Source organism: Ambystoma mexicanum, chromosome 9 (genome assembly GCF_040938575.1).
Source record: "Ambystoma mexicanum isolate Mex_15411 chromosome 9, UKY_AmexF1_1, whole genome shotgun sequence".
NCBI classification, from domain to species: domain Eukaryota; kingdom Metazoa; phylum Chordata; class Amphibia; order Caudata; family Ambystomatidae; genus Ambystoma; species Ambystoma mexicanum.
In genome coordinates this window covers 562,177,911-562,201,354 of record NC_090931.1, presented here as the reverse complement: position 1 = coordinate 562,201,354, position 23,444 = coordinate 562,177,911, and the positions used below count along the sequence as shown (strand labels likewise).

The 23,444-nt window shown below is 47.5% G+C and overlaps 18 non-coding genes and 4 pseudogenes across 18 annotated transcripts; all 22 read right to left on the bottom strand.

Moving 5' to 3' along the window:
- Positions 1–767: 767 nt before the first annotated feature.
- On the bottom strand, positions 768–985 carry LOC138490112 (small nucleolar RNA U3). Its single transcript, XR_011275173.1, has one exon. It is a non-coding gene; the product is annotated as a small nucleolar RNA U3 (small nucleolar RNA).
- An 835-nt stretch (positions 986–1,820) lies between these two features.
- LOC138490507 (small nucleolar RNA U3) lies at positions 1,821–1,989 on the bottom strand (annotated as a pseudogene).
- An 824-nt stretch (positions 1,990–2,813) lies between these two features.
- Positions 2,814–3,031, bottom strand: LOC138490111 (small nucleolar RNA U3). Its single transcript, XR_011275172.1, has one exon. It is a non-coding gene; the product is annotated as a small nucleolar RNA U3 (small nucleolar RNA).
- An 824-nt stretch (positions 3,032–3,855) lies between these two features.
- LOC138490110 (small nucleolar RNA U3) lies at positions 3,856–4,073 on the bottom strand. Its single transcript, XR_011275171.1, has one exon. It is a non-coding gene; the product is annotated as a small nucleolar RNA U3 (small nucleolar RNA).
- An 835-nt stretch (positions 4,074–4,908) lies between these two features.
- LOC138490445 (small nucleolar RNA U3) lies at positions 4,909–5,125 on the bottom strand. Its single transcript, XR_011275472.1, has one exon. It is a non-coding gene; the product is annotated as a small nucleolar RNA U3 (small nucleolar RNA).
- Positions 5,126–5,949: 824 nt separating this feature from the next.
- LOC138490678 (small nucleolar RNA U3) lies at positions 5,950–6,167 on the bottom strand. The gene has a single exon (XR_011275597.1). It is a non-coding gene; the product is annotated as a small nucleolar RNA U3 (small nucleolar RNA).
- An 824-nt stretch (positions 6,168–6,991) lies between these two features.
- LOC138490223 (small nucleolar RNA U3) lies at positions 6,992–7,209 on the bottom strand. Its single transcript, XR_011275273.1, has one exon. It is a non-coding gene; the product is annotated as a small nucleolar RNA U3 (small nucleolar RNA).
- Positions 7,210–8,033: 824 nt separating this feature from the next.
- Positions 8,034–8,251, bottom strand: LOC138490109 (small nucleolar RNA U3). Its single transcript, XR_011275170.1, has one exon. It is a non-coding gene; the product is annotated as a small nucleolar RNA U3 (small nucleolar RNA).
- An 835-nt stretch (positions 8,252–9,086) lies between these two features.
- LOC138490334 (small nucleolar RNA U3) lies at positions 9,087–9,304 on the bottom strand. The gene has a single exon (XR_011275373.1). It is a non-coding gene; the product is annotated as a small nucleolar RNA U3 (small nucleolar RNA).
- Positions 9,305–10,139: 835 nt separating this feature from the next.
- LOC138490506 (small nucleolar RNA U3) lies at positions 10,140–10,308 on the bottom strand (annotated as a pseudogene).
- Positions 10,309–11,132: 824 nt separating this feature from the next.
- Positions 11,133–11,350, bottom strand: LOC138490107 (small nucleolar RNA U3). Its single transcript, XR_011275169.1, has one exon. It is a non-coding gene; the product is annotated as a small nucleolar RNA U3 (small nucleolar RNA).
- Positions 11,351–12,174: 824 nt separating this feature from the next.
- On the bottom strand, positions 12,175–12,392 carry LOC138490106 (small nucleolar RNA U3). The gene has a single exon (XR_011275168.1). It is a non-coding gene; the product is annotated as a small nucleolar RNA U3 (small nucleolar RNA).
- An 835-nt stretch (positions 12,393–13,227) lies between these two features.
- Positions 13,228–13,445, bottom strand: LOC138490105 (small nucleolar RNA U3). The gene has a single exon (XR_011275167.1). It is a non-coding gene; the product is annotated as a small nucleolar RNA U3 (small nucleolar RNA).
- An 835-nt stretch (positions 13,446–14,280) lies between these two features.
- Positions 14,281–14,449, bottom strand: LOC138490505 (small nucleolar RNA U3; annotated as a pseudogene).
- Positions 14,450–15,273: 824 nt separating this feature from the next.
- Positions 15,274–15,491, bottom strand: LOC138490104 (small nucleolar RNA U3). The gene has a single exon (XR_011275166.1). It is a non-coding gene; the product is annotated as a small nucleolar RNA U3 (small nucleolar RNA).
- An 824-nt stretch (positions 15,492–16,315) lies between these two features.
- Positions 16,316–16,533, bottom strand: LOC138490103 (small nucleolar RNA U3). Its single transcript, XR_011275165.1, has one exon. It is a non-coding gene; the product is annotated as a small nucleolar RNA U3 (small nucleolar RNA).
- Positions 16,534–17,368: 835 nt separating this feature from the next.
- Positions 17,369–17,585, bottom strand: LOC138490444 (small nucleolar RNA U3). The gene has a single exon (XR_011275471.1). It is a non-coding gene; the product is annotated as a small nucleolar RNA U3 (small nucleolar RNA).
- Positions 17,586–18,409: 824 nt separating this feature from the next.
- Positions 18,410–18,627, bottom strand: LOC138490677 (small nucleolar RNA U3). Its single transcript, XR_011275596.1, has one exon. It is a non-coding gene; the product is annotated as a small nucleolar RNA U3 (small nucleolar RNA).
- An 824-nt stretch (positions 18,628–19,451) lies between these two features.
- LOC138490102 (small nucleolar RNA U3) lies at positions 19,452–19,669 on the bottom strand. Its single transcript, XR_011275164.1, has one exon. It is a non-coding gene; the product is annotated as a small nucleolar RNA U3 (small nucleolar RNA).
- An 824-nt stretch (positions 19,670–20,493) lies between these two features.
- On the bottom strand, positions 20,494–20,711 carry LOC138490101 (small nucleolar RNA U3). Its single transcript, XR_011275163.1, has one exon. It is a non-coding gene; the product is annotated as a small nucleolar RNA U3 (small nucleolar RNA).
- An 835-nt stretch (positions 20,712–21,546) lies between these two features.
- LOC138490503 (small nucleolar RNA U3) lies at positions 21,547–21,715 on the bottom strand (annotated as a pseudogene).
- An 824-nt stretch (positions 21,716–22,539) lies between these two features.
- Positions 22,540–22,757, bottom strand: LOC138490100 (small nucleolar RNA U3). Its single transcript, XR_011275162.1, has one exon. It is a non-coding gene; the product is annotated as a small nucleolar RNA U3 (small nucleolar RNA).
- Positions 22,758–23,444: the final 687 nt, after the last annotated feature.

The following is a 23,444-nucleotide window of genomic DNA, read 5'->3' as shown; positions in this document are numbered from 1 at the left end:
GTGGGAAAGCATCTATCGTCCCAAAGGCAACAAAAAGCCCCCCCATTTCTGCATAGGAAAACCTTTCCCGCAACCCCATAGAAAACCTTTCCTTTCCATAGCGTTGGCAAAAGATGACAAAAATGCCTGTACTTTGTAAATTTACATATTGAAAACCAGCAGCCAATAAAATTCGTCAGTGTGGATGACAGAGACAAGGGGCTCCCATGGCCCAGCCAAGGCTGGCCTCAGTAAACAGAGTGGCCATATTACGATGGCAATGAGTGTTATTCAATATCTGGGAAGCTTTGCAGTGGAATTCGAGCAAGCATAAGTGGGAGGCAACGTGAACAATGGCGGTGTGACTTTTATGAGAACGTAATGCATGTGATGGAAGGGTATTGCGCGCATTGGCCAGACAAGCATTTGAGTCGGACCTGAAAAGTACCCAGCTGAATAGGCAGATTCAAAGGCAGTACAGTGTTGTTTTCACAGAAGCACGAGGATTGCGCCAGATGAAAAACAGTGGCAAATCAGAATGGCTTAACCTTTGTGAAATGGAAGTAGGCCAGCATGCAACAGCCGGAACTTGTCGCTTGGGTCCCCCAGGGCAGCGCACAAAAGGGCCCACGGCCAATTGTGTTTACCGGGGCGACGCAAGGTGTTTGGTCCATGTGGAGATTTGCACAGCTAACAAATCAGAACCCACATAATCGACAGCACAGACACCAAGCAACCCTAAGAACAGGGGAGCTGTCTCTATTTTTCACCAGAATAATAAGCAGCTAACCACTCAGTTTGTGTTCCCTTCCTCCAACCCTCCTGAAAGGGAGAGAGGAACGGTCATCAATAGCAGACAGCAGCTGCATAAATGCAACACTGTCCACTTGCTTCACGCTCAGAAGAGAACACTTCAACTCTTCCTCGTGGTTAGCGAAGACCAGACACTTTCGAACACATTTCCTCAGTTAAGAACTATAGAAATGATCCCTGAAAGTATAGTCTTAATAGCACAAAGGGCAGCCCAGGCAGGTGGAAGAAGCTGCCACCCATATCACTTAGGGTGGGAAAGCGTCTATCGTCCCAAAGGCAACAAAAAGCCCCTCCATTTCTGCATAGGAAAACCTTTCCCGCAACACCATAGAAAACATTTCCTATCCATAGCGTTGGCAAAAGATGACAAAAATGCCTGTACTTTGTAAATTTACATATTGAAGACCAGCAGCCAATAAAATTCGTCAGTGTGGATGACAGAGACAAGGGGCTCCCATGGCCCAGCCAAGGCTGGCCTCAGTAAACAGAGTGGCCATATTACGATGGCAATGAGTGTTATTCAATATCTGGGAAGCTTTGCAGTGGAATTCGAGCAAGCATAAGTGGGAGGCAACGTGAACAATGGCGGTGTGACTTTTATGAGAACGTAATGCATGTGATGGAAGGGTATTGCGCGCATTGGCCAGACAAGCATTTGAGTCAGACCTGAAAAGTACCCAGCTGAATAGGCAGATTCAAATCCCCCAAAGGGGCAGTACAGTGTTGTTTTCACAGAAGCACGAGGATTGCGCCAGATGGAAAACAGTGGCAAATCAGAATGGCTTAACCTTTGTGAAATGGAAGTAGGCCAGCATGCAACAGCCGGAACTTGTCGCTTGGGTCCCCCAGGGCAGCGCACAAATGGGCCCACGGCCAATTGTGTTTACCGGGGCGACGCAAGGTGTTTGGTCCATGTGGAGATTTGCACAGCTAACAAATCAGAACCCACATAATCGACAGCACAGACACCAAGCAACCCTAAGAACAGGGGAGCTGTCTCTATTTTTCACCAGAATAATAAGCAGCTAACCACTCAGTTTGTGTTCCCTTCCTCCAACCCTCCTGAAAGGGAGAGAGAGGAACGGTCATCAATAGCTGAACACTTCAACTCTTCCTCGTGGTTAGCGAAGACCAGACACTTTCGAACACATTTCCTCAGTTATGAACTATAGAAATGATCCCTGAAAGTATAGTCTTAATAGCACAAAGGGCAGCCCAGGCAGGTGGAAGAAGCTGCCACCCATATCACTTAGGGTGGGAAAGCGTCTATCGTCCCAAAGGCAACAAAAAGCCCCTCCATTTCTGCATAGGAAAACCTTTCCCGCAACACCATAGAAAACATTTCCTATCCATAGCGTTGGCAAAAGATGACAAAAATGCCTGTACTTTGTAAATTTACATATTGAAGACCAGCAGCCAATAAAATTCGTCAGTGTGGATGACAGAGACAAGGGGCTCCCATGGCCCAGCCAAGGCTGGCCTCAGTAAACAGAGTGGCCATATTACGATGGCAATGAGTGTTATTCAATATCTGGGAAGCTTTGCAGTGGAATTCGAGCAAGCATAAGTGGGAGGCAACGTGAACAATGGCGGTGTGACTTTTATGAGAACGTAATGCATGTGATGGAAGGGTATTGCGCGCATTGGCCAGACAAGCATTTGAGTCGGACCTGAAAAGTACCCAGCTGAATAGGCAGATTCAAAGGCAGTACAGTGTTGTTTTCACAGAAGCACGAGGATTGCGCCAGATGAAAAACAGTGGCAAATCAGAATGGCTTAACCTTTGTGAAATGGAAGTAGGCCAGCATGCAACAGCCGGAACTTGTCGCTTGGGTCCCCCAGGGCAGCGCACAAAAGGGCCCACGGCCAATTGTGTTTACCGGGGAGACGCAAGGTGTTTGGTCCATGTGGAGATTTGCACAGCTAACAAATCAGAACCCACATAATCGACAGCACAGACACCAAGCAACCCTAAGAACAGGGGAGCTGTCTCTATTTTTCACCAGAATAATAAGCAGCTAACCACTCAGTTTGTGTTCCCTTCCTCCAACCCTCCTGAAAGGGAGAGAGGAACGGTCATCAATAGCAGACAGCAGCTGCATAAATGCAACACTGTCCACTTGCTTCACGCTCAGAAGAGAACACTTCAACTCTTCCTCGTGGTTAGCGAAGACCAGACACTTTCGAACACATTTCCTCAGTTAAGAACTATAGAAATGATCCCTGAAAGTATAGTCTTAATAGCACAAAGGGCAGCCCAGGTAGGTGGAAGAAGCTGCCACCCATCTCACTTAGGGTGGGAAAGCATCTATCGTCCCAAAGGCAACAAAAAGCCCCCCCATTTCTGCATAGGAAAACCTTTCCCGCAACCCCATAGAAAACCTTTCCTTTCCATAGCGTTGGCAAAAGATGACAAAAATGCCTGTACTTTGTAAATTTACATATTGAAAACCAGCAGCCAATAAAATTCGTCAGTGTGGATGACAGAGACAAGGGGCTCCCATGGCCCAGCCAAGGCTGGCCTCAGTAAACAGAGTGGCCATATTACGATGGCAATGAGTGTTATTCAATATCTGGGAAGCTTTGCAGTGGAATTCGAGCAAGCATAAGTGGGAGGCAACGTGAACAATGGCGGTGTGACTTTTATGAGAACGTAATGCATGTGATGGAAGGGTATTGCGCGCATTGGCCAGACAAGCATTTGAGTCGGACCTGAAAAGTACCCAGCTGAATAGGCAGATTCAAAGGCAGTACAGTGTTGTTTTCACAGAAGCACGAGGATTGCGCCAGATGAAAAACAGTGGCAAATCAGAATGGCTTAACCTTTGTGAAATGGAAGTAGGCCAGCATGCAACAGCCGGAACTTGTCGCTTGGGTCCCCCAGGGCAGCGCACAAAAGGGCCCACGGCCAATTGTGTTTACCGGGGCGACGCAAGGTGTTTGGTCCATGTGGAGATTTGCACAGCTAACAAATCAGAACCCACATAATCGACAGCACAGACACCAAGCAACCCTAAGAACAGGGGAGCTGTCTCTATTTTTCACCAGAATAATAAGCAGCTAACCACTCAGTTTGTGTTCCCTTCCTCCAACCCTCCTGAAAGGGAGAGAGGAACGGTCATCAATAGCAGACAGCAGCTGCATAAATGCAACACTGTCCACTTGCTTCACGCTCAGAAGAGAACACTTCAACTCTTCCTCGTGGTTAGCGAAGACCAGACACTTTCGAACACATTTCCTCAGTTAAGAACTATAGAAATGATCCCTGAAAGTATAGTCTTAATAGCACAAAGGGCAGCCCAGGCAGGTGGAAGAAGCTGCCACCCATATCACTTAGGGTGGGAAAGCGTCTATCGTCCCAAAGGCAACAAAAAGCCCCTCCATTTCTGCATAGGAAAACCTTTCCCGCAACACCATAGAAAACATTTCCTATCCATAGCGTTGGCAAAAGATGACAAAAATGCCTGTACTTTGTAAATTTACATATTGAAGACCAGCAGCCAATAAAATTCGTCAGTGTGGATGACAGAGACAAGGGGCTCCCATGGCCCAGCCAAGGCTGGCCTCAGTAAACAGAGTGGCCATATTACGATGGCAATGAGTGTTATTCAATATCTGGGAAGCTTTGCAGTGGAATTCGAGCAAGCATAAGTGGGAGGCAACGTGAACAATGGCGGTGTGACTTTTATGAGAACGTAATGCATGTGATGGAAGGGTATTGCGCGCATTGGCCAGACAAGCATTTGAGTCAGACCTGAAAAGTACCCAGCTGAATAGGCAGATTCAAATCCCCCAAAGGGGCAGTACAGTGTTGTTTTCACAGAAGCACGAGGATTGCGCCAGATGGAAAACAGTGGCAAATCAGAATGGCTTAACCTTTGTGAAATGGAAGTAGGCCAGCATGCAACAGCCGGAACTTGTCGCTTGGGTCCCCCAGGGCAGCGCACAAAAGGGCCCACGGCCAATTGTGTTTACCGGGGCGACGCAAGGTGTTTGGTCCATGTGGAGATTTGCACAGCTAACAAATCAGAACCCACATAATCGACAGCACAGACACCAAGCAACCCTAAGAACAGGGGAGCTGTCTCTATTTTTCACCAGAATAATAAGCAGCTAACCACTCAGTTTGTGTTCCCTTCCTCCAACCCTCCTGAAAGGGAGAGAGGAACGGTCATCAATAGCAGACAGCAGCTGCATAAATGCAACACTGTCCACTTGCTTCACGCTCAGAAGAGAACACTTCAACTCTTCCTGTGGTTAGCGAAGACCAGACACTTTCGAACACATTTCCTCAGTTAAGAACTATAGAAATGATCCCTGAAAGTATAGTCTTAATAACACAAAGGGCAGCCCAGGCAGGTGGAAGAAGCTGCCACCCATCTCACTTAGGGTGGGAAAGCGTCTATCGTCCCAAAGGCAACAAAAAGCCCCTCCATTTCTGCATAGGAAAACCTTTCCCGCAACACCATAGAAAACATTTCCTATCCATAGCGTTGGCAAAAGATGACAAAAATGCCTGTACTTTGTAAATTTACATATTGAAGACCAGCAGCCAATAAAATTCGTCAGTGTGGATGACAGAGACAAGGGGCTCCCATGGCCCAGCCAAGGCTGGCCTCAGTAAACAGAGTGGCCATATTACGATGGCAATGAGTGTTATTCAATATCTGGGAAGCTTTGCAGTGGAATTCGAGCAAGCATAAGTGGGAGGCAACGTGAACAATGGCGGTGTGACTTTTATGAGAACGTAATGCATGTGATGGAAGGGTATTGCGCGCATTGGCCAGACAAGCATTTGAGTCGGACCTGAAAAGTACCCAGCTGAATAGGCAGATTCAAAGGCAGTACAGTGTTGTTTTCACAGAAGCACGAGGATTGCGCCAGATGGAAAACAGTGGCAAATCAGAATGGCTTAACCTTTGTGAAATGGAAGTAGGCCAGCATGCAACAGCCGGAACTTGTCGCTTGGGTCCCCCAGGGCAGCGCACAAAAGGGCCCACGGCCAATTGTGTTTACCGGGGCGACGCAAGGTGTTTGTTCCATGTGGAGATTTGCACAACTAACAAATCAGAACCCACATAATCGACAGCACAGACACCAAGCAACCCTAAGAACAGGGGAGCTGTCTCTATTTTTCACCAGAATAATAAGCAGCTAACCACTCAGTTTGTGTTCCCTTCCTCCAACCCTCCTGAAAGGGAGAGAGGAACGGTCATCAATAGCAGACAGCAGCTGCATAAATGCAACACTGTCCACTTGCTTCACGCTCAGAAGAGAACACTTCAACTCTTCCTCGTGGTTAGCGAAGACCAGACACTTTCGAACACATTTCCTCAGTTATGAACTATAGAAATGATCCCTGAAAGTATAGTCTTAATAGCACAAAGGGCAGCCCAGGCAGGTGGAAGAAGCTGCCACCCATCTCACTTAGGGTGGGAAAGCGTCTATCGTCCCAAAGGCAACAAAAAGCCCCTCCATTTCTGCATAGGAAAACCTTTCCCGCAACACCATAGAAAACATTTCCTATCCATAGCGTTGGCAAAAGATGACAAAAATGCCTGTACTTTGTAAATTTACATATTGAAGACCAGCAGCCAATAAAATTCGTCAGTGTGGATGACAGAGACAAGGGGCTCCCATGGCCCAGCCAAGGCTGGCCTCAGTAAACAGAGTGGCCATATTACGATGGCAATGAGTGTTATTCAATATCTGGGAAGCTTTGCAGTGGAATTCGAGCAAGCATAAGTGGGAGGCAACGTGAACAATGGCGGTGTGACTTTTATGAGAACGTAATGCATGTGATGGAAGGGTATTGCGCGCATTGGCCAGACAAGCATTTGAGTCGGACCTGAAAAGTACCCAGCTGAATAGGCAGATTCAAAGGCAGTACAGTGTTGTTTTCACAGAAGCACGAGGATTGCGCCAGATGGAAAACAGTGGCAAATCAGAATGGCTTAACCTTTGTGAAATGGAAGTAGGCCAGCATGCAACAGCCGGAACTTGTCGCTTGGGTCCCCCAGGGCAGCGCACAAAAGGGCCCACGGCCAATTGTGTTTACCGGGGCGACGCAAGGTGTTTGTTCCATGTGGAGATTTGCACAACTAACAAATCAGAACCCACATAATCGACAGCACAGACACCAAGCAACCCTAAGAACAGGGGAGCTGTCTCTATTTTTCACCAGAATAATAAGCAGCTAACCACTCAGTTTGTGTTCCCTTCCTCCAACCCTCCTGAAAGGGAGAGAGGAACGGTCATCAATAGCAGACAGCAGCTGCATAAATGCAACACTGTCCACTTGCTTCACGCTCAGAAGAGAACACTTCAACTCTTCCTCGTGGTTAGCGAAGACCAGACACTTTCAAACACATTTCCTCAGTTAAGAACTATAGAAATGATCCCTGAAAGTATAGTCTTAATAGCACAAAGGGCAGCCCAGGCAGGTGGAAGAAGCTGCCACCCATCTCACTTAGGGTGGGAAAGCGTCTATCGTCCCAAAGGCAACAAAAAGCCCCCCCATTTCTGCATAGGAAAACCTTTCCCGCAACACCATAGAAAACATTTCCTATCCATAGCGTTGGCAAAAGATGACAAAAATGCCTGTACTTTGTAAATTTACATATTGAAGACCAGCAGCCAATAAAATTCGTCAGTGTGGATGACAGAGACAAGGGGCTCCCATGGCCCAGCCAAGGCTGGCCTCAGTAAACAGAGTGGCCATATTACGATGGCAATGAGTGTTATTCAATATCTGGGAAGCTTTGCAGTGGAATTCGAGCAAGCATAAGTGGGAGGCAACGTGAACAATGGCGGTGTGACTTTTATGAGAACGTAATGCATGTGATGGAAGGGTATTGCGCGCATTGGCCAGACAAGCATTTGAGTCGGACCTGAAAAGTACCCAGCTGAATAGGCAGATTCAAAGGCAGTACAGTGTTGTTTTCACAGAAGCACGAGGATTGCGCCAGATGGAAAACAGTGGCAAATCAGAATGGCTTAACCTTTGTGAAATGGAAGTAGGCCAGCATGCAACAGCCGGAACTTGTCGCTTGGGTCCCCCAGGGCAGCGCACAAAAGGGCCCACGGCCAATTGTGTTTACCGGGGCGACGCAAGGTGTTTGTTCCATGTGGAGATTTGCACAACTAACAAATCAGAACCCACATAATCGACAGCACAGACACCAAGCAACCCTAAGAACAGGGGAGCTGTCTCTATTTTTCACCAGAATAATAAGCAGCTAACCACTCAGTTTGTGTTCCCTTCCTCCAACCCTCCTGAAAGGGAGAGAGGAACGGTCATCAATAGCAGACAGCAGCTGCATAAATGCAACACTGTCCACTTGCTTCACGCTCAGAAGAGAACACTTCAACTCTTCCTCGTGGTTAGCGAAGACCAGACACTTTCGAACACATTTCCTCAGTTAAGAACTATAGAAATGATCCCTGAAAGTATAGTCTTAATAGCACAAAGGGCAGCCCAGGCAGGTGGAAGAAGCTGCCACCCATCTCACTTAGGGTGGGAAAGCGTCTATCGTCCCAAAGGCAACAAAAAGCCCCTCCATTTCTGCATAGGAAAACCTTTCCCGCAACACCATAGAAAACATTTCCTATCCATAGCGTTGGCAAAAGATGACAAAAATGCCTGTACTTTGTAAATTTACATATTGAAGACCAGCAGCCAATAAAATTCGTCAGTGTGGATGACAGAGACAAGGGGCTCCCATGGCCCAGCCAAGGCTGGCCTCAGTAAACAGAGTGGCCATATTACGATGGCAATGAGTGTTATTCAATATCTGGGAAGCTTTGCAGTGGAATTCGAGCAAGCATAAGTGGGAGGCAACGTGAACAATGGCGGTGTGACTTTTATGAGAACGTAATGCATGTGATGGAAGGGTATTGCGCGCATTGGCCAGACAAGCATTTGAGTCGGACCTGAAAAGTACCCAGCTGAATAGGCAGATTCAAATCCCCCAAAGGGGCAGTACAGTGTTGTTTTCACAGAAGCACGAGGATTGCGCCAGATGGAAAACAGTGGCAAATCAGAATGGCTTAACCTTTGTGAAATGGAAGTAGGCCAGCATGCAACAGCCGGAACTTGTCGCTTGGGTCCCCCAGGGCAGCGCACAAAAGGGCCCACGGCCAATTGTGTTTACCGGGGCGACGCAAGGTGTTTGGTCCATGTGGAGATTTGCACAGCTAACAAATCAGAACCCACATAATCGACAGCACAGACACCAAGCAACCCTAAGAACAGGGGAGCTGTCTCTATTTTTCACCAGAATAATAAGCAGCTAACCACTCAGTTTGTGTTCCCTTCCTCCAACCCTCCTGAAAGGGAGAGAGGAACGGTCACCAATAGCAGACAGCAGCTGCATAAATGCAACACTGTCCACTTGCTTCACGCTCAGAAGAGAACACTTCAACTCTTCCTCGTGGTTAGCGAAGACCAGACACTTTCGAACACATTTCCTCAGTTAAGAACTATAGAAATGATCCCTGAAAGTATAGTCTTAATAGCACAAAGGGCAGCCCAGGCAGGTGGAAGAAGCTGCCACCCATATCACTTAGGGTGGGAAAGCGTCTATCGTCCCAAAGGCAACAAAAAGCCCCTCCATTTCTGCATAGGAAAACCTTTCCCGCAACACCATAGAAAACATTTCCTATCCATAGCGTTGGCAAAAGATGACAAAAATGCCTGTACTTTGTAAATTTACATATTGAAGACCAGCAGCCAATAAAATTCGTCAGTGTGGATGACAGAGACAAGGGGCTCCCATGGCCCAGCCAAGGCTGGCCTCAGTAAACAGAGTGGCCATATTACGATGGCAATGAGTGTTATTCAATATCTGGGAAGCTTTGCAGTGGAATTCGAGCAAGCATAAGTGGGAGGCAACGTGAACAATGGCGGTGTGACTTTTATGAGAACGTAATGCATGTGATGGAAGGGTATTGCGCGCATTGGCCAGACAAGCATTTGAGTCAGACCTGAAAAGTACCCAGCTGAATAGGCAGATTCAAATCCCCCAAAGGGGCAGTACAGTGTTGTTTTCACAGAAGCACGAGGATTGCGCCAGATGGAAAACAGTGGCAAATCAGAATGGCTTAACCTTTGTGAAATGGAAGTAGGCCAGCATGCAACAGCCGGAACTTGTCGCTTGGGTCCCCCAGGGCAGCGCACAAAAGGGCCCACGGCCAATTGTGTTTACCGGGGCGACGCAAGGTGTTTGGTCCATGTGGAGATTTGCACAGCTAACAAATCAGAACCCACATAATCGACAGCACAGACACCAAGCAACCCTAAGAACAGGGGAGCTGTCTCTATTTTTCACCAGAATAATAAGCAGCTAACCACTCAGTTTGTGTTCCCTTCCTCCAACCCTCCTGAAAGGGAGAGAGAGGAACGGTCATCAATAGCTGAACACTTCAACTCTTCCTCGTGGTTAGCGAAGACCAGACACTTTCGAACACATTTCCTCAGTTATGAACTATAGAAATGATCCCTGAAAGTATAGTCTTAATAGCACAAAGGGCAGCCCAGGCAGGTGGAAGAAGCTGCCACCCATATCACTTAGGGTGGGAAAGCGTCTATCGTCCCAAAGGCAACAAAAAGCCCCTCCATTTCTGCATAGGAAAACCTTTCCCGCAACACCATAGAAAACATTTCCTATCCATAGCGTTGGCAAAAGATGACAAAAATGCCTGTACTTTGTAAATTTACATATTGAAGACCAGCAGCCAATAAAATTCGTCAGTGTGGATGACAGAGACAAGGGGCTCCCATGGCCCAGCCAAGGCTGGCCTCAGTAAACAGAGTGGCCATATTACGATGGCAATGAGTGTTATTCAATATCTGGGAAGCTTTGCAGTGGAATTCGAGCAAGCATAAGTGGGAGGCAACGTGAACAATGGCGGTGTGACTTTTATGAGAACGTAATGCATGTGATGGAAGGGTATTGCGCGCATTGGCCAGACAAGCATTTGAGTCGGACCTGAAAAGTACCCAGCTGAATAGGCAGATTCAAAGGCAGTACAGTGTTGTTTTCACAGAAGCACGAGGATTGCGCCAGATGGAAAACAGTGGCAAATCAGAATGGCTTAACCTTTGTGAAATGGAAGTAGGCCAGCATGCAACAGCCGGAACTTGTCGCTTGGGTCCCCCAGGGCAGCGCACAAAAGGGCCCACGGCCAATTGTGTTTACCGGGGCGACGCAAGGTGTTTGGTCCATGTGGAGATTTGCACAGCTAACAAATCAGAACCCACATAATCGACAGCACAGACACCAAGCAACCCTAAGAACAGGGGAGCTGTCTCTATTTTTCACCAGAATAATAAGCAGCTAACCACTCAGTTTGTGTTCCCTTCCTCCAACCCTCCTGAAAGGGAGAGAGGAACGGTCATCAATAGCAGACAGCAGCTGCATAAATGCAACACTGTCCACTTGCTTCACGCTCAGAAGAGAACACTTCAACTCTTCCTCGTGGTTAGCGAAGACCAGACACTTTCGAACACATTTCCTCAGTTAAGAACTATAGAAATGATCCCTGAAAGTATAGTCTTAATAGCACAAAGGGCAGCCCAGGCAGGTGGAAGAAGCTGCCACCCATCTCACTTAGGGTGGGAAAGCGTCTATCGTCCCAAAGGCAACAAAAAGCCCCTCCATTTCTGCATAGGAAAACCTTTCCCGCAACACCATAGAAAACATTTCCTATCCATAGCGTTGGCAAAAGATGACAAAAATGCCTGTACTTTGTAAATTTACATATTGAAGACCAGCAGCCAATAAAATTCGTCAGTGTGGATGACAGAGACAAGGGGCTCCCATGGCCCAGCCAAGGCTGGCCTCAGTAAACAGAGTGGCCATATTACGATGGCAATGAGTGTTATTCAATATCTGGGAAGCTTTGCAGTGGAATTCGAGCAAGCATAAGTGGGAGGCAACGTGAACAATGGCGGTGTGACTTTTATGAGAACGTAATGCATGTGATGGAAGGGTATTGCGCGCATTGGCCAGACAAGCATTTGAGTCGGACCTGAAAAGTACCCAGCTGAATAGGCAGATTCAAAGGCAGTACAGTGTTGTTTTCACAGAAGCACGAGGATTGCGCCAGATGGAAAACAGTGGCAAATCAGAATGACTTAACCTTTGTGAAATGGAAGTAGGCCAGCATGCAACAGCCGGAACTTGTCGCTTGGGTCCCCCAGGGCAGCGCACAAAAGGGCCCACGGCCAATTGTGTTTACCGGGGCGACGCAAGGTGTTTGTTCCATGTGGAGATTTGCACAACTAACAAATCAGAACCCACATAATCGACAGCACAGACACCAAGCAACCCTAAGAACAGGGGAGCTGTCTCTATTTTTCACCAGAATAATAAGCAGCTAACCACTCAGTTTGTGTTCCCTTCCTCCAACCCTCCTGAAAGGGAGAGAGGAACGGTCATCAATAGCAGACAGCAGCTGCATAAATGCAACACTGTCCACTTGCTTCACGCTCAGAAGAGAACACTTCAACTCTTCCTCGTGGTTAGCGAAGACCAGACACTTTCGAACACATTTCCTCAGTTAAGAACTATAGAAATGATCCCTGAAAGTATAGTCTTAATAGCACAAAGGGCAGCCCAGGCAGGTGGAAGAAGCTGCCACCCATCTCACTTAGGGTGGGAAAGCGTCTATCGTCCCAAAGGCAACAAAAAGCCCCTCCATTTCTGCATAGGAAAACCTTTCCCGCAACACCATAGAAAACATTTCCTATCCATAGCGTTGGCAAAAGATGACAAAAATGCCTGTACTTTGTAAATTTACATATTGAAGACCAGCAGCCAATAAAATTCGTCAGTGTGGATGACAGAGACAAGGGGCTCCCATGGCCCAGCCAAGGCTGGCCTCAGTAAACAGAGTGGCCATATTACGATGGCAATGAGTGTTATTCAATATCTGGGAAGCTTTGCAGTGGAATTCGAGCAAGCATAAGTGGGAGGCAACGTGAACAATGGCGGTGTGACTTTTATGAGAACGTAATGCATGTGATGGAAGGGTATTGCGCGCATTGGCCAGACAAGCATTTGAGTCGGACCTGAAAAGTACCCAGCTGAATAGGCAGATTCAAATCCCCCAAAGGGGCAGTACAGTGTTGTTTTCACAGAAGCACGAGGATTGCGCCAGATGGAAAACAGTGGCAAATCAGAATGGCTTAACCTTTGTGAAATGGAAGTAGGCCAGCATGCAACAGCCGGAACTTGTCGCTTGGGTCCCCCAGGGCAGCGCACAAAAGGGCCCACGGCCAATTGTGTTTACCGGGGCGACGCAAGGTGTTTGGTCCATGTGGAGATTTGCACAGCTAACAAATCAGAACCCACATAATCGACAGCACAGACACCAAGCAACCCTAAGAACAGGGGAGCTGTCTCTATTTTTCACCAGAATAATAAGCAGCTAACCACTCAGTTTGTGTTCCCTTCCTCCAACCCTCCTGAAAGGGAGAGAGGAACGGTCATCAATAGCAGACAGCAGCTGCATAAATGCAACACTGTCCACTTGCTTCACGCTCAGAAGAGAACACTTCAACTCTTCCTCGTGGTTAGCGAAGACCAGACACTTTCGAACACATTTCCTCAGTTAAGAACTATAGAAATGATCCCTGAAAGTATAGTCTTAATAGCACAAAGGGCAGCCCAGGCAGGTGGAAGAAGCTGCCACCCATATCACTTAGGGTGGGAAAGCGTCTATCGTCCCAAAGGCAACAAAAAGCCCCTCCATTTCTGCATAGGAAAACCTTTCCCGCAACACCATAGAAAACATTTCCTATCCATAGCGTTGGCAAAAGATGACAAAAATGCCTGTACTTTGTAAATTTACATATTGAAGACCAGCAGCCAATAAAATTCGTCAGTGTGGATGACAGAGACAAGGGGCTCCCATGGCCCAGCCAAGGCTGGCCTCAGTAAACAGAGTGGCCATATTACGATGGCAATGAGTGTTATTCAATATCTGGGAAGCTTTGCAGTGGAATTCGAGCAAGCATAAGTGGGAGGCAACGTGAACAATGGCGGTGTGACTTTTATGAGAACGTAATGCATGTGATGGAAGGGTATTGCGCGCATTGGCCAGACAAGCATTTGAGTCAGACCTGAAAAGTACCCAGCTGAATAGGCAGATTCAAATCCCCCAAAGGGGCAGTACAGTGTTGTTTTCACAGAAGCACGAGGATTGCGCCAGATGGAAAACAGTGGCAAATCAGAATGGCTTAACCTTTGTGAAATGGAAGTAGGCCAGCATGCAACAGCCGGAACTTGTCGCTTGGGTCCCCCAGGGCAGCGCACAAATGGGCCCACGGCCAATTGTGTTTACCGGGGCGACGCAAGGTGTTTGGTCCATGTGGAGATTTGCACAGCTAACAAATCAGAACCCACATAATCGACAGCACAGACACCAAGCAACCCTAAGAACAGGGGAGCTGTCTCTATTTTTCACCAGAATAATAAGCAGCTAACCACTCAGTTTGTGTTCCCTTCCTCCAACCCTCCTGAAAGGGAGAGAGAGGAACGGTCATCAATAGCTGAACACTTCAACTCTTCCTCGTGGTTAGCGAAGACCAGACACTTTCGAACACATTTCCTCAGTTATGAACTATAGAAATGATCCCTGAAAGTATAGTCTTAATAGCACAAAGGGCAGCCCAGGCAGGTGGAAGAAGCTGCCACCCATATCACTTAGGGTGGGAAAGCGTCTATCGTCCCAAAGGCAACAAAAAGCCCCTCCATTTCTGCATAGGAAAACCTTTCCCGCAACACCATAGAAAACATTTCCTATCCATAGCGTTGGCAAAAGATGACAAAAATGCCTGTACTTTGTAAATTTACATATTGAAGACCAGCAGCCAATAAAATTCGTCAGTGTGGATGACAGAGACAAGGGGCTCCCATGGCCCAGCCAAGGCTGGCCTCAGTAAACAGAGTGGCCATATTACGATGGCAATGAGTGTTATTCAATATCTGGGAAGCTTTGCAGTGGAATTCGAGCAAGCATAAGTGGGAGGCAACGTGAACAATGGCGGTGTGACTTTTATGAGAACGTAATGCATGTGATGGAAGGGTATTGCGCGCATTGGCCAGACAAGCATTTGAGTCGGACCTGAAAAGTACCCAGCTGAATAGGCAGATTCAAAGGCAGTACAGTGTTGTTTTCACAGAAGCACGAGGATTGCGCCAGATGAAAAACAGTGGCAAATCAGAATGGCTTAACCTTTGTGAAATGGAAGTAGGCCAGCATGCAACAGCCGGAACTTGTCGCTTGGGTCCCCCAGGGCAGCGCACAAAAGGGCCCACGGCCAATTGTGTTTACCGGGGAGACGCAAGGTGTTTGGTCCATGTGGAGATTTGCACAGCTAACAAATCAGAACCCACATAATCGACAGCACAGACACCAAGCAACCCTAAGAACAGGGGAGCTGTCTCTATTTTTCACCAGAATAATAAGCAGCTAACCACTCAGTTTGTGTTCCCTTCCTCCAACCCTCCTGAAAGGGAGAGAGGAACGGTCATCAATAGCAGACAGCAGCTGCATAAATGCAACACTGTCCACTTGCTTCACGCTCAGAAGAGAACACTTCAACTCTTCCTCGTGGTTAGCGAAGACCAGACACTTTCGAACACATTTCCTCAGTTAAGAACTATAGAAATGATCCCTGAAAGTATAGTCTTAATAGCACAAAGGGCAGCCCAGGTAGGTGGAAGAAGCTGCCACCCATCTCACTTAGGGTGGGAAAGCATCTATCGTCCCAAAGGCAACAAAAAGCCCCCCCATTTCTGCATAGGAAAACCTTTCCCGCAACCCCATAGAAAACCTTTCCTTTCCATAGCGTTGGCAAAAGATGACAAAAATGCCTGTACTTTGTAAATTTACATATTGAAAACCAGCAGCCAATAAAATTCGTCAGTGTGGATGACAGAGACAAGGGGCTCCCATGGCCCAGCCAAGGCTGGCCTCAGTAAACAGAGTGGCCATATTACGATGGCAATGAGTGTTATTCAATATCTGGGAAGCTTTGCAGTGGAATTCGAGCAAGCATAAGTGGGAGGCAACGTGAACAATGGCGGTGTGACTTTTATGAGAACGTAATGCATGTGATGGAAGGGTATTGCGCGCATTGGCCAGACAAGCATTTGAGTCGGACCTGAAAAGTACCCAGCTGAATAGGCAGATTCAAAGGCAGTACAGTGTTGTTTTCACAGAAGCACGAGGATTGCGCCAGATGAAAAACAGTGGCAAATCAGAATGGCTTAACCTTTGTGAAATGGAAGTAGGCCAGCATGCAACAGCCGGAACTTGTCGCTTGGGTCCCCCAGGGCAGCGCACAAAAGGGCCCACGGCCAATTGTGTTTACCGGGGCGACGCAAGGTGTTTGGTCCATGTGGAGATTTGCACAGCTAACAAATCAGAACCCACATAATCGACAGCACAGACACCAAGCAACCCTAAGAACAGGGGAGCTGTCTCTATTTTTCACCAGAATAATAAGCAGCTAACCACTCAGTTTGTGTTCCCTTCCTCCAACCCTCCTGAAAGGGAGAGAGGAACGGTCATCAATAGCAGACAGCAGCTGCATAAATGCAACACTGTCCACTTGCTTCACGCTCAGAAGAGAACACTTCAACTCTTCCTCGTGGTTAGCGAAGACCAGACACTTTCGAACACATTTCCTCAGTTAAGAACTATAGAAATGATCCCTGAAAGTATAGTCTTAATAGCACAAAGGGCAGCCCAGGCAGGTGGAAGAAGCTGCCACCCATATCACTTAGGGTGGGAAAGCGTCTATCGTCCCAAAGGCAACAAAAAGCCCCTCCATTTCTGCATAGGAAAACCTTTCCCGCAACACCATAGAAAACATTTCCTATCCATAGCGTTGGCAAAAGATGACAAAAATGCCTGTACTTTGTAAATTTACATATTGAAGACCAGCAGCCAATAAAATTCGTCAGTGTGGATGACAGAGACAAGGGGCTCCCATGGCCCAGCCAAGGCTGGCCTCAGTAAACAGAGTGGCCATATTACGATGGCAATGAGTGTTATTCAATATCTGGGAAGCTTTGCAGTGGAATTCGAGCAAGCATAAGTGGGAGGCAACGTGAACAATGGCGGTGTGACTTTTATGAGAACGTAATGCATGTGATGGAAGGGTATTGCGCGCATTGGCCAGACAAGCATTTGAGTCAGACCTGAAAAGTACCCAGCTGAATAGGCAGATTCAAATCCCCCAAAGGGGCAGTACAGTGTTGTTTTCACAGAAGCACGAGGATTGCGCCAGATGGAAAACAGTGGCAAATCAGAATGGCTTAACCTTTGTGAAATGGAAGTAGGCCAGCATGCAACAGCCGGAACTTGTCGCTTGGGTCCCCCAGGGCAGCGCACAAAAGGGCCCACGGCCAATTGTGTTTACCGGGGCGACGCAAGGTGTTTGGTCCATGTGGAGATTTGCACAGCTAACAAATCAGAACCCACATAATCGACAGCACAGACACCAAGCAACCCTAAGAACAGGGGAGCTGTCTCTATTTTTCACCAGAATAATAAGCAGCTAACCACTCAGTTTGTGTTCCCTTCCTCCAACCCTCCTGAAAGGGAGAGAGGAACGGTCATCAATAGCAGACAGCAGCTGCATAAATGCAACACTGTCCACTTGCTTCACGCTCAGAAGAGAACACTTCAACTCTTCCTGTGGTTAGCGAAGACCAGACACTTTCGAACACATTTCCTCAGTTAAGAACTATAGAAATGATCCCTGAAAGTATAGTCTTAATAACACAAAGGGCAGCCCAGGCAGGTGGAAGAAGCTGCCACCCATCTCACTTAGGGTGGGAAAGCGTCTATCGTCCCAAAGGCAACAAAAAGCCCCTCCATTTCTGCATAGGAAAACCTTTCCCGCAACACCATAGAAAACATTTCCTATCCATAGCGTTGGCAAAAGATGACAAAAATGCCTGTACTTTGTAAATTTACATATTGAAGACCAGCAGCCAATAAAATTCGTCAGTGTGGATGACAGAGACAAGGGGCTCCCATGGCCCAGCCAAGGCTGGCCTCAGTAAACAGAGTGGCCATATTACGATGGCAATGAGTGTTATTCAATATCTGGGAAGCTTTGCAGTGGAATTCGAGCAAGCATAAGTGGGAGGCAACGTGAACAATGGCGGTGTGACTTTTATGAGAACGTAATGCATGTGATGGAAGGGTATTGCGCGCATTGGCCAGACAAGCATTTGAGTCGGACCTGAAAAGTACCCAGCTGAATAGGCAGATTCAAAGGCAGTACAGTGTTGTTTTCACAGAAGCACGAGGATTGCGCCAGATGAAAAACAGTGGCAAATCAGAATGGCTTAACCTTTGTGAAATGGAAGTAGGCCAGCATGCAACAGCCGGAACTTGTCGCTTGGGTCCCCCAGGGCAGCGCACAAAAGGGCCCACGGCCAATTGTGTTTACCGGGGCGACGCAAGGTGTTTGTTCCATGTGGAGATTTGCACAACTAACAAATCAGAACCCACATAATCGACAGCACAGACACCAAGCAACCCTAAGAACAGGGGAGCTGTCTCTATTTTTCACCAGAATAATAAGCAGCTAACCACTCAGTTTGTGTTCCCTTCCTCCAACCCTCCTGAAAGGGAGAGAGGAACGGTCATCAATAGCAGACAGCAGCTGCATAAATGCAACACTGTCCACTTGCTTCACGCTCAGAAGAGAACACTTCAACTCTTCCTCGTGGTTAGCGAAGACCAGACACTTTCGAACACATTTCCTCAGTTATGAACTATAGAAATGATCCCTGAAAGTATAGTCTTAATAGCACAAAGGGCAGCCCAGGCAGGTGGAAGAAGCTGCCACCCATATCACTTAGGGTGGGAAAGCGTCTATCGTCCCAAAGGCAACAAAAAGCCCCTCCATTTCTGCATAGGAAAACCTTTCCCGCAACACCATAGAAAACATTTCCTATCCATAGCGTTGGCAAAAGATGACAAAAATGCCTGTACTTTGTAAATTTACATATTGAAGACCAGCAGCCAATAAAATTCGTCAGTGTGGATGACAGAGACAAGGGGCTCCCATGGCCCAGCCAAGGCTGGCCTCAGTAAACAGAGTGGCCATATTACGATGGCAATGAGTGTTATTCAATATCTGGGAAGCTTTGCAGTGGAATTCGAGCAAGCATAAGTGGGAGGCAACGTGAACAATGGCGGTGTGACTTTTATGAGAACGTAATGCATGTGATGGAAGGGTATTGCGCGCATTGGCCAGACAAGCATTTGAGTCGGACCTGAAAAGTACCCAGCTGAATAGGCAGATTCAAAGGCAGTACAGTGTTGTTTTCACAGAAGCACGAGGATTGCGCCAGATGAAAAACAGTGGCAAATCAGAATGGCTTAACCTTTGTGAAATGGAAGTAGGCCAGCATGCAACAGCCGGAACTTGTCGCTTGGGTCCCCCAGGGCAGCGCACAAAAGGGCCCACGGCCAATTGTGTTTACCGGGGAGACGCAAGGTGTTTGGTCCATGTGGAGATTTGCACAGCTAACAAATCAGAACCCACATAATCGACAGCACAGACACCAAGCAACCCTAAGAACAGGGGAGCTGTCTCTATTTTTCACCAGAATAATAAGCAGCTAACCACTCAGTTTGTGTTCCCTTCCTCCAACCCTCCTGAAAGGGAGAGAGGAACGGTCATCAATAGCAGACAGCAGCTGCATAAATGCAACACTGTCCACTTGCTTCACGCTCAGAAGAGAACACTTCAACTCTTCCTCGTGGTTAGCGAAGACCAGACACTTTCGAACACATTTCCTCAGTTAAGAACTATAGAAATGATCCCTGAAAGTATAGTCTTAATAGCACAAAGGGCAGCCCAGGTAGGTGGAAGAAGCTGCCACCCATCTCACTTAGGGTGGGAAAGCATCTATCGTCCCAAAGGCAACAAAAAGCCCCCCCATTTCTGCATAGGAAAACCTTTCCCGCAACCCCATAGAAAACCTTTCCTTTCCATAGCGTTGGCAAAAGATGACAAAAATGCCTGTACTTTGTAAATTTACATATTGAAAACCAGCAGCCAATAAAATTCGTCAGTGTGGATGACAGAGACAAGGGGCTCCCATGGCCCAGCCAAGGCTGGCCTCAGTAAACAGAGTGGCCATATTACGATGGCAATGAGTGTTATTCAATATCTGGGAAGCTTTGCAGTGGAATTCGAGCAAGCATAAGTGGGAGGCAACGTGAACAATGGCGGTGTGACTTTTATGAGAACGTAATGCATGTGATGGAAGGGTATTGCGCGCATTGGCCAGACAAGCATTTGAGTCGGACCTGAAAAGTACCCAGCTGAATAGGCAGATTCAAAGGCAGTACAGTGTTGTTTTCACAGAAGCACGAGGATTGCGCCAGATGAAAAACAGTGGCAAATCAGAATGGCTTAACCTTTGTGAAATGGAAGTAGGCCAGCATGCAACAGCCGGAACTTGTCGCTTGGGTCCCCCAGGGCAGCGCACAAAAGGGCCCACGGCCAATTGTGTTTACCGGGGCGACGCAAGGTGTTTGGTCCATGTGGAGATTTGCACAGCTAACAAATCAGAACCCACATAATCGACAGCACAGACACCAAGCAACCCTAAGAACAGGGGAGCTGTCTCTATTTTTCACCAGAATAATAAGCAGCTAACCACTCAGTTTGTGTTCCCTTCCTCCAACCCTCCTGAAAGGGAGAGAGGAACGGTCATCAATAGCAGACAGCAGCTGCATAAATGCAACACTGTCCACTTGCTTCACGCTCAGAAGAGAACACTTCAACTCTTCCTCGTGGTTAGCGAAGACCAGACACTTTCGAACACATTTCCTCAGTTAAGAACTATAGAAATGATCCCTGAAAGTATAGTCTTAATAGCACAAAGGGCAGCCCAGGCAGGTGGAAGAAGCTGCCACCCATATCACTTAGGGTGGGAAAGCGTCTATCGTCCCAAAGGCAACAAAAAGCCCCTCCATTTCTGCATAGGAAAACCTTTCCCGCAACACCATAGAAAACATTTCCTATCCATAGCGTTGGCAAAAGATGACAAAAATGCCTGTACTTTGTAAATTTACATATTGAAGACCAGCAGCCAATAAAATTCGTCAGTGTGGATGACAGAGACAAGGGGCTCCCATGGCCCAGCCAAGGCTGGCCTCAGTAAACAGAGTGGCCATATTACGATGGCAATGAGTGTTATTCAATATCTGGGAAGCTTTGCAGTGGAATTCGAGCAAGCATAAGTGGGAGGCAACGTGAACAATGGCGGTGTGACTTTTATGAGAACGTAATGCATGTGATGGAAGGGTATTGCGCGCATTGGCCAGACAAGCATTTGAGTCAGACCTGAAAAGTACCCAGCTGAATAGGCAGATTCAAATCCCCCAAAGGGGCAGTACAGTGTTGTTTTCACAGAAGCACGAGGATTGCGCCAGATGGAAAACAGTGGCAAATCAGAATGGCTTAACCTTTGTGAAATGGAAGTAGGCCAGCATGCAACAGCCGGAACTTGTCGCTTGGGTCCCCCAGGGCAGCGCACAAATGGGCCCACGGCCAATTGTGTTTACCGGGGCGACGCAAGGTGTTTGGTCCATGTGGAGATTTGCACAGCTAACAAATCAGAACCCACATAATCGACAGCACAGACACCAAGCAACCCTAAGAACAGGGGAGCTGTCTCTATTTTTCACCAGAATAATAAGCAGCTAACCACTCAGTTTGTGTTCCCTTCCTCCAACCCTCCTGAAAGGGAGAGAGAGGAACGGTCATCAATAGCTGAACACTTCAACTCTTCCTCGTGGTTAGCGAAGACCAGACACTTTCGAACACATTTCCTCAGTTATGAACTATAGAAATGATCCCTGAAAGTATAGTCTTAATAGCACAAAGGGCAGCCCAGGCAGGTGGAAGAAGCTGCCACCCATATCACTTAGGGTGGGAAAGCGTCTATCGTCCCAAAGGCAACAAAAAGCCCCTCCATTTCTGCATAGGAAAACCTTTCCCGCAACACCATAGAAAACATTTCCTATCCATAGCGTTGGCAAAAGATGACAAAAATGCCTGTACTTTGTAAATTTACATATTGAAGACCAGCAGCCAATAAAATTCGTCAGTGTGGATGACAGAGACAAGGGGCTCCCATGGCCCAGCCAAGGCTGGCCTCAGTAAACAGAGTGGCCATATTACGATGGCAATGAGTGTTATTCAATATCTGGGAAGCTTTGCAGTGGAATTCGAGCAAGCATAAGTGGGAGGCAACGTGAACAATGGCGGTGTGACTTTTATGAGAACGTAATGCATGTGATGGAAGGGTATTGCGCGCATTGGCCAGACAAGCATTTGAGTCGGACCTGAAAAGTACCCAGCTGAATAGGCAGATTCAAAGGCAGTACAGTGTTGTTTTCACAGAAGCACGAGGATTGCGCCAGATGAAAAACAGTGGCAAATCAGAATGGCTTAACCTTTGTGAAATGGAAGTAGGCCAGCATGCAACAGCCGGAACTTGTCGCTTGGGTCCCCCAGGGCAGCGCACAAAAGGGCCCACGGCCAATTGTGTTTACCGGGGAGACGCAAGGTGTTTGGTCCATGTGGAGATTTGCACAGCTAACAAATCAGAACCCACATAATCGACAGCACAGACACCAAGCAACCCTAAGAACAGGGGAGCTGTCTCTATTTTTCACCAGAATAATAAGCAGCTAACCACTCAGTTTGTGTTCCCTTCCTCCAACCCTCCTGAAAGGGAGAGAGGAACGGTCATCAATAGCAGACAGCAGCTGCATAAATGCAACACTGTCCACTTGCTTCACGCTCAGAAGAGAACACTTCAACTCTTCCTCGTGGTTAGCGAAGACCAGACACTTTCGAACACATTTCCTCAGTTAAGAACTATAGAAATGATCCCTGAAAGTATAGTCTTAATAGCACAAAGGGCAGCCCAGGTAGGTGGAAGAAGCTGCCACCCATCTCACTTAGGGTGGGAAAGCATCTATCGTCCCAAAGGCAACAAAAAGCCCCCCCATTTCTGCATAGGAAAACCTTTCCCGCAACCCCATAGAAAACCTTTCCTTTCCATAGCGTTGGCAAAAGATGACAAAAATGCCTGTACTTTGTAAATTTACATATTGAAAACCAGCAGCCAATAAAATTCGTCAGTGTGGATGACAGAGACAAGGGGCTCCCATGGCCCAGCCAAGGCTGGCCTCAGTAAACAGAGTGGCCATATTACGATGGCAATGAGTGTTATTCAATATCTGGGAAGCTTTGCAGTGGAATTCGAGCAAGCATAAGTGGGAGGCAACGTGAACAATGGCGGTGTGACTTTTATGAGAACGTAATGCATGTGATGGAAGGGTATTGCGCGCATTGGCCAGACAAGCATTTGAGTCGGACCTGAAAAGTACCCAGCTGAATAGGCAGATTCAAAGGCAGTACAGTGTTGTTTTCACAGAAGCACGAGGATTGCGCCAGATGAAAAACAGTGGCAAATCAGAATGGCTTAACCTTTGTGAAATGGAAGTAGGCCAGCATGCAACAGCCGGAACTTGTCGCTTGGGTCCCCCAGGGCAGCGCACAAAAGGGCCCACGGCCAATTGTGTTTACCGGG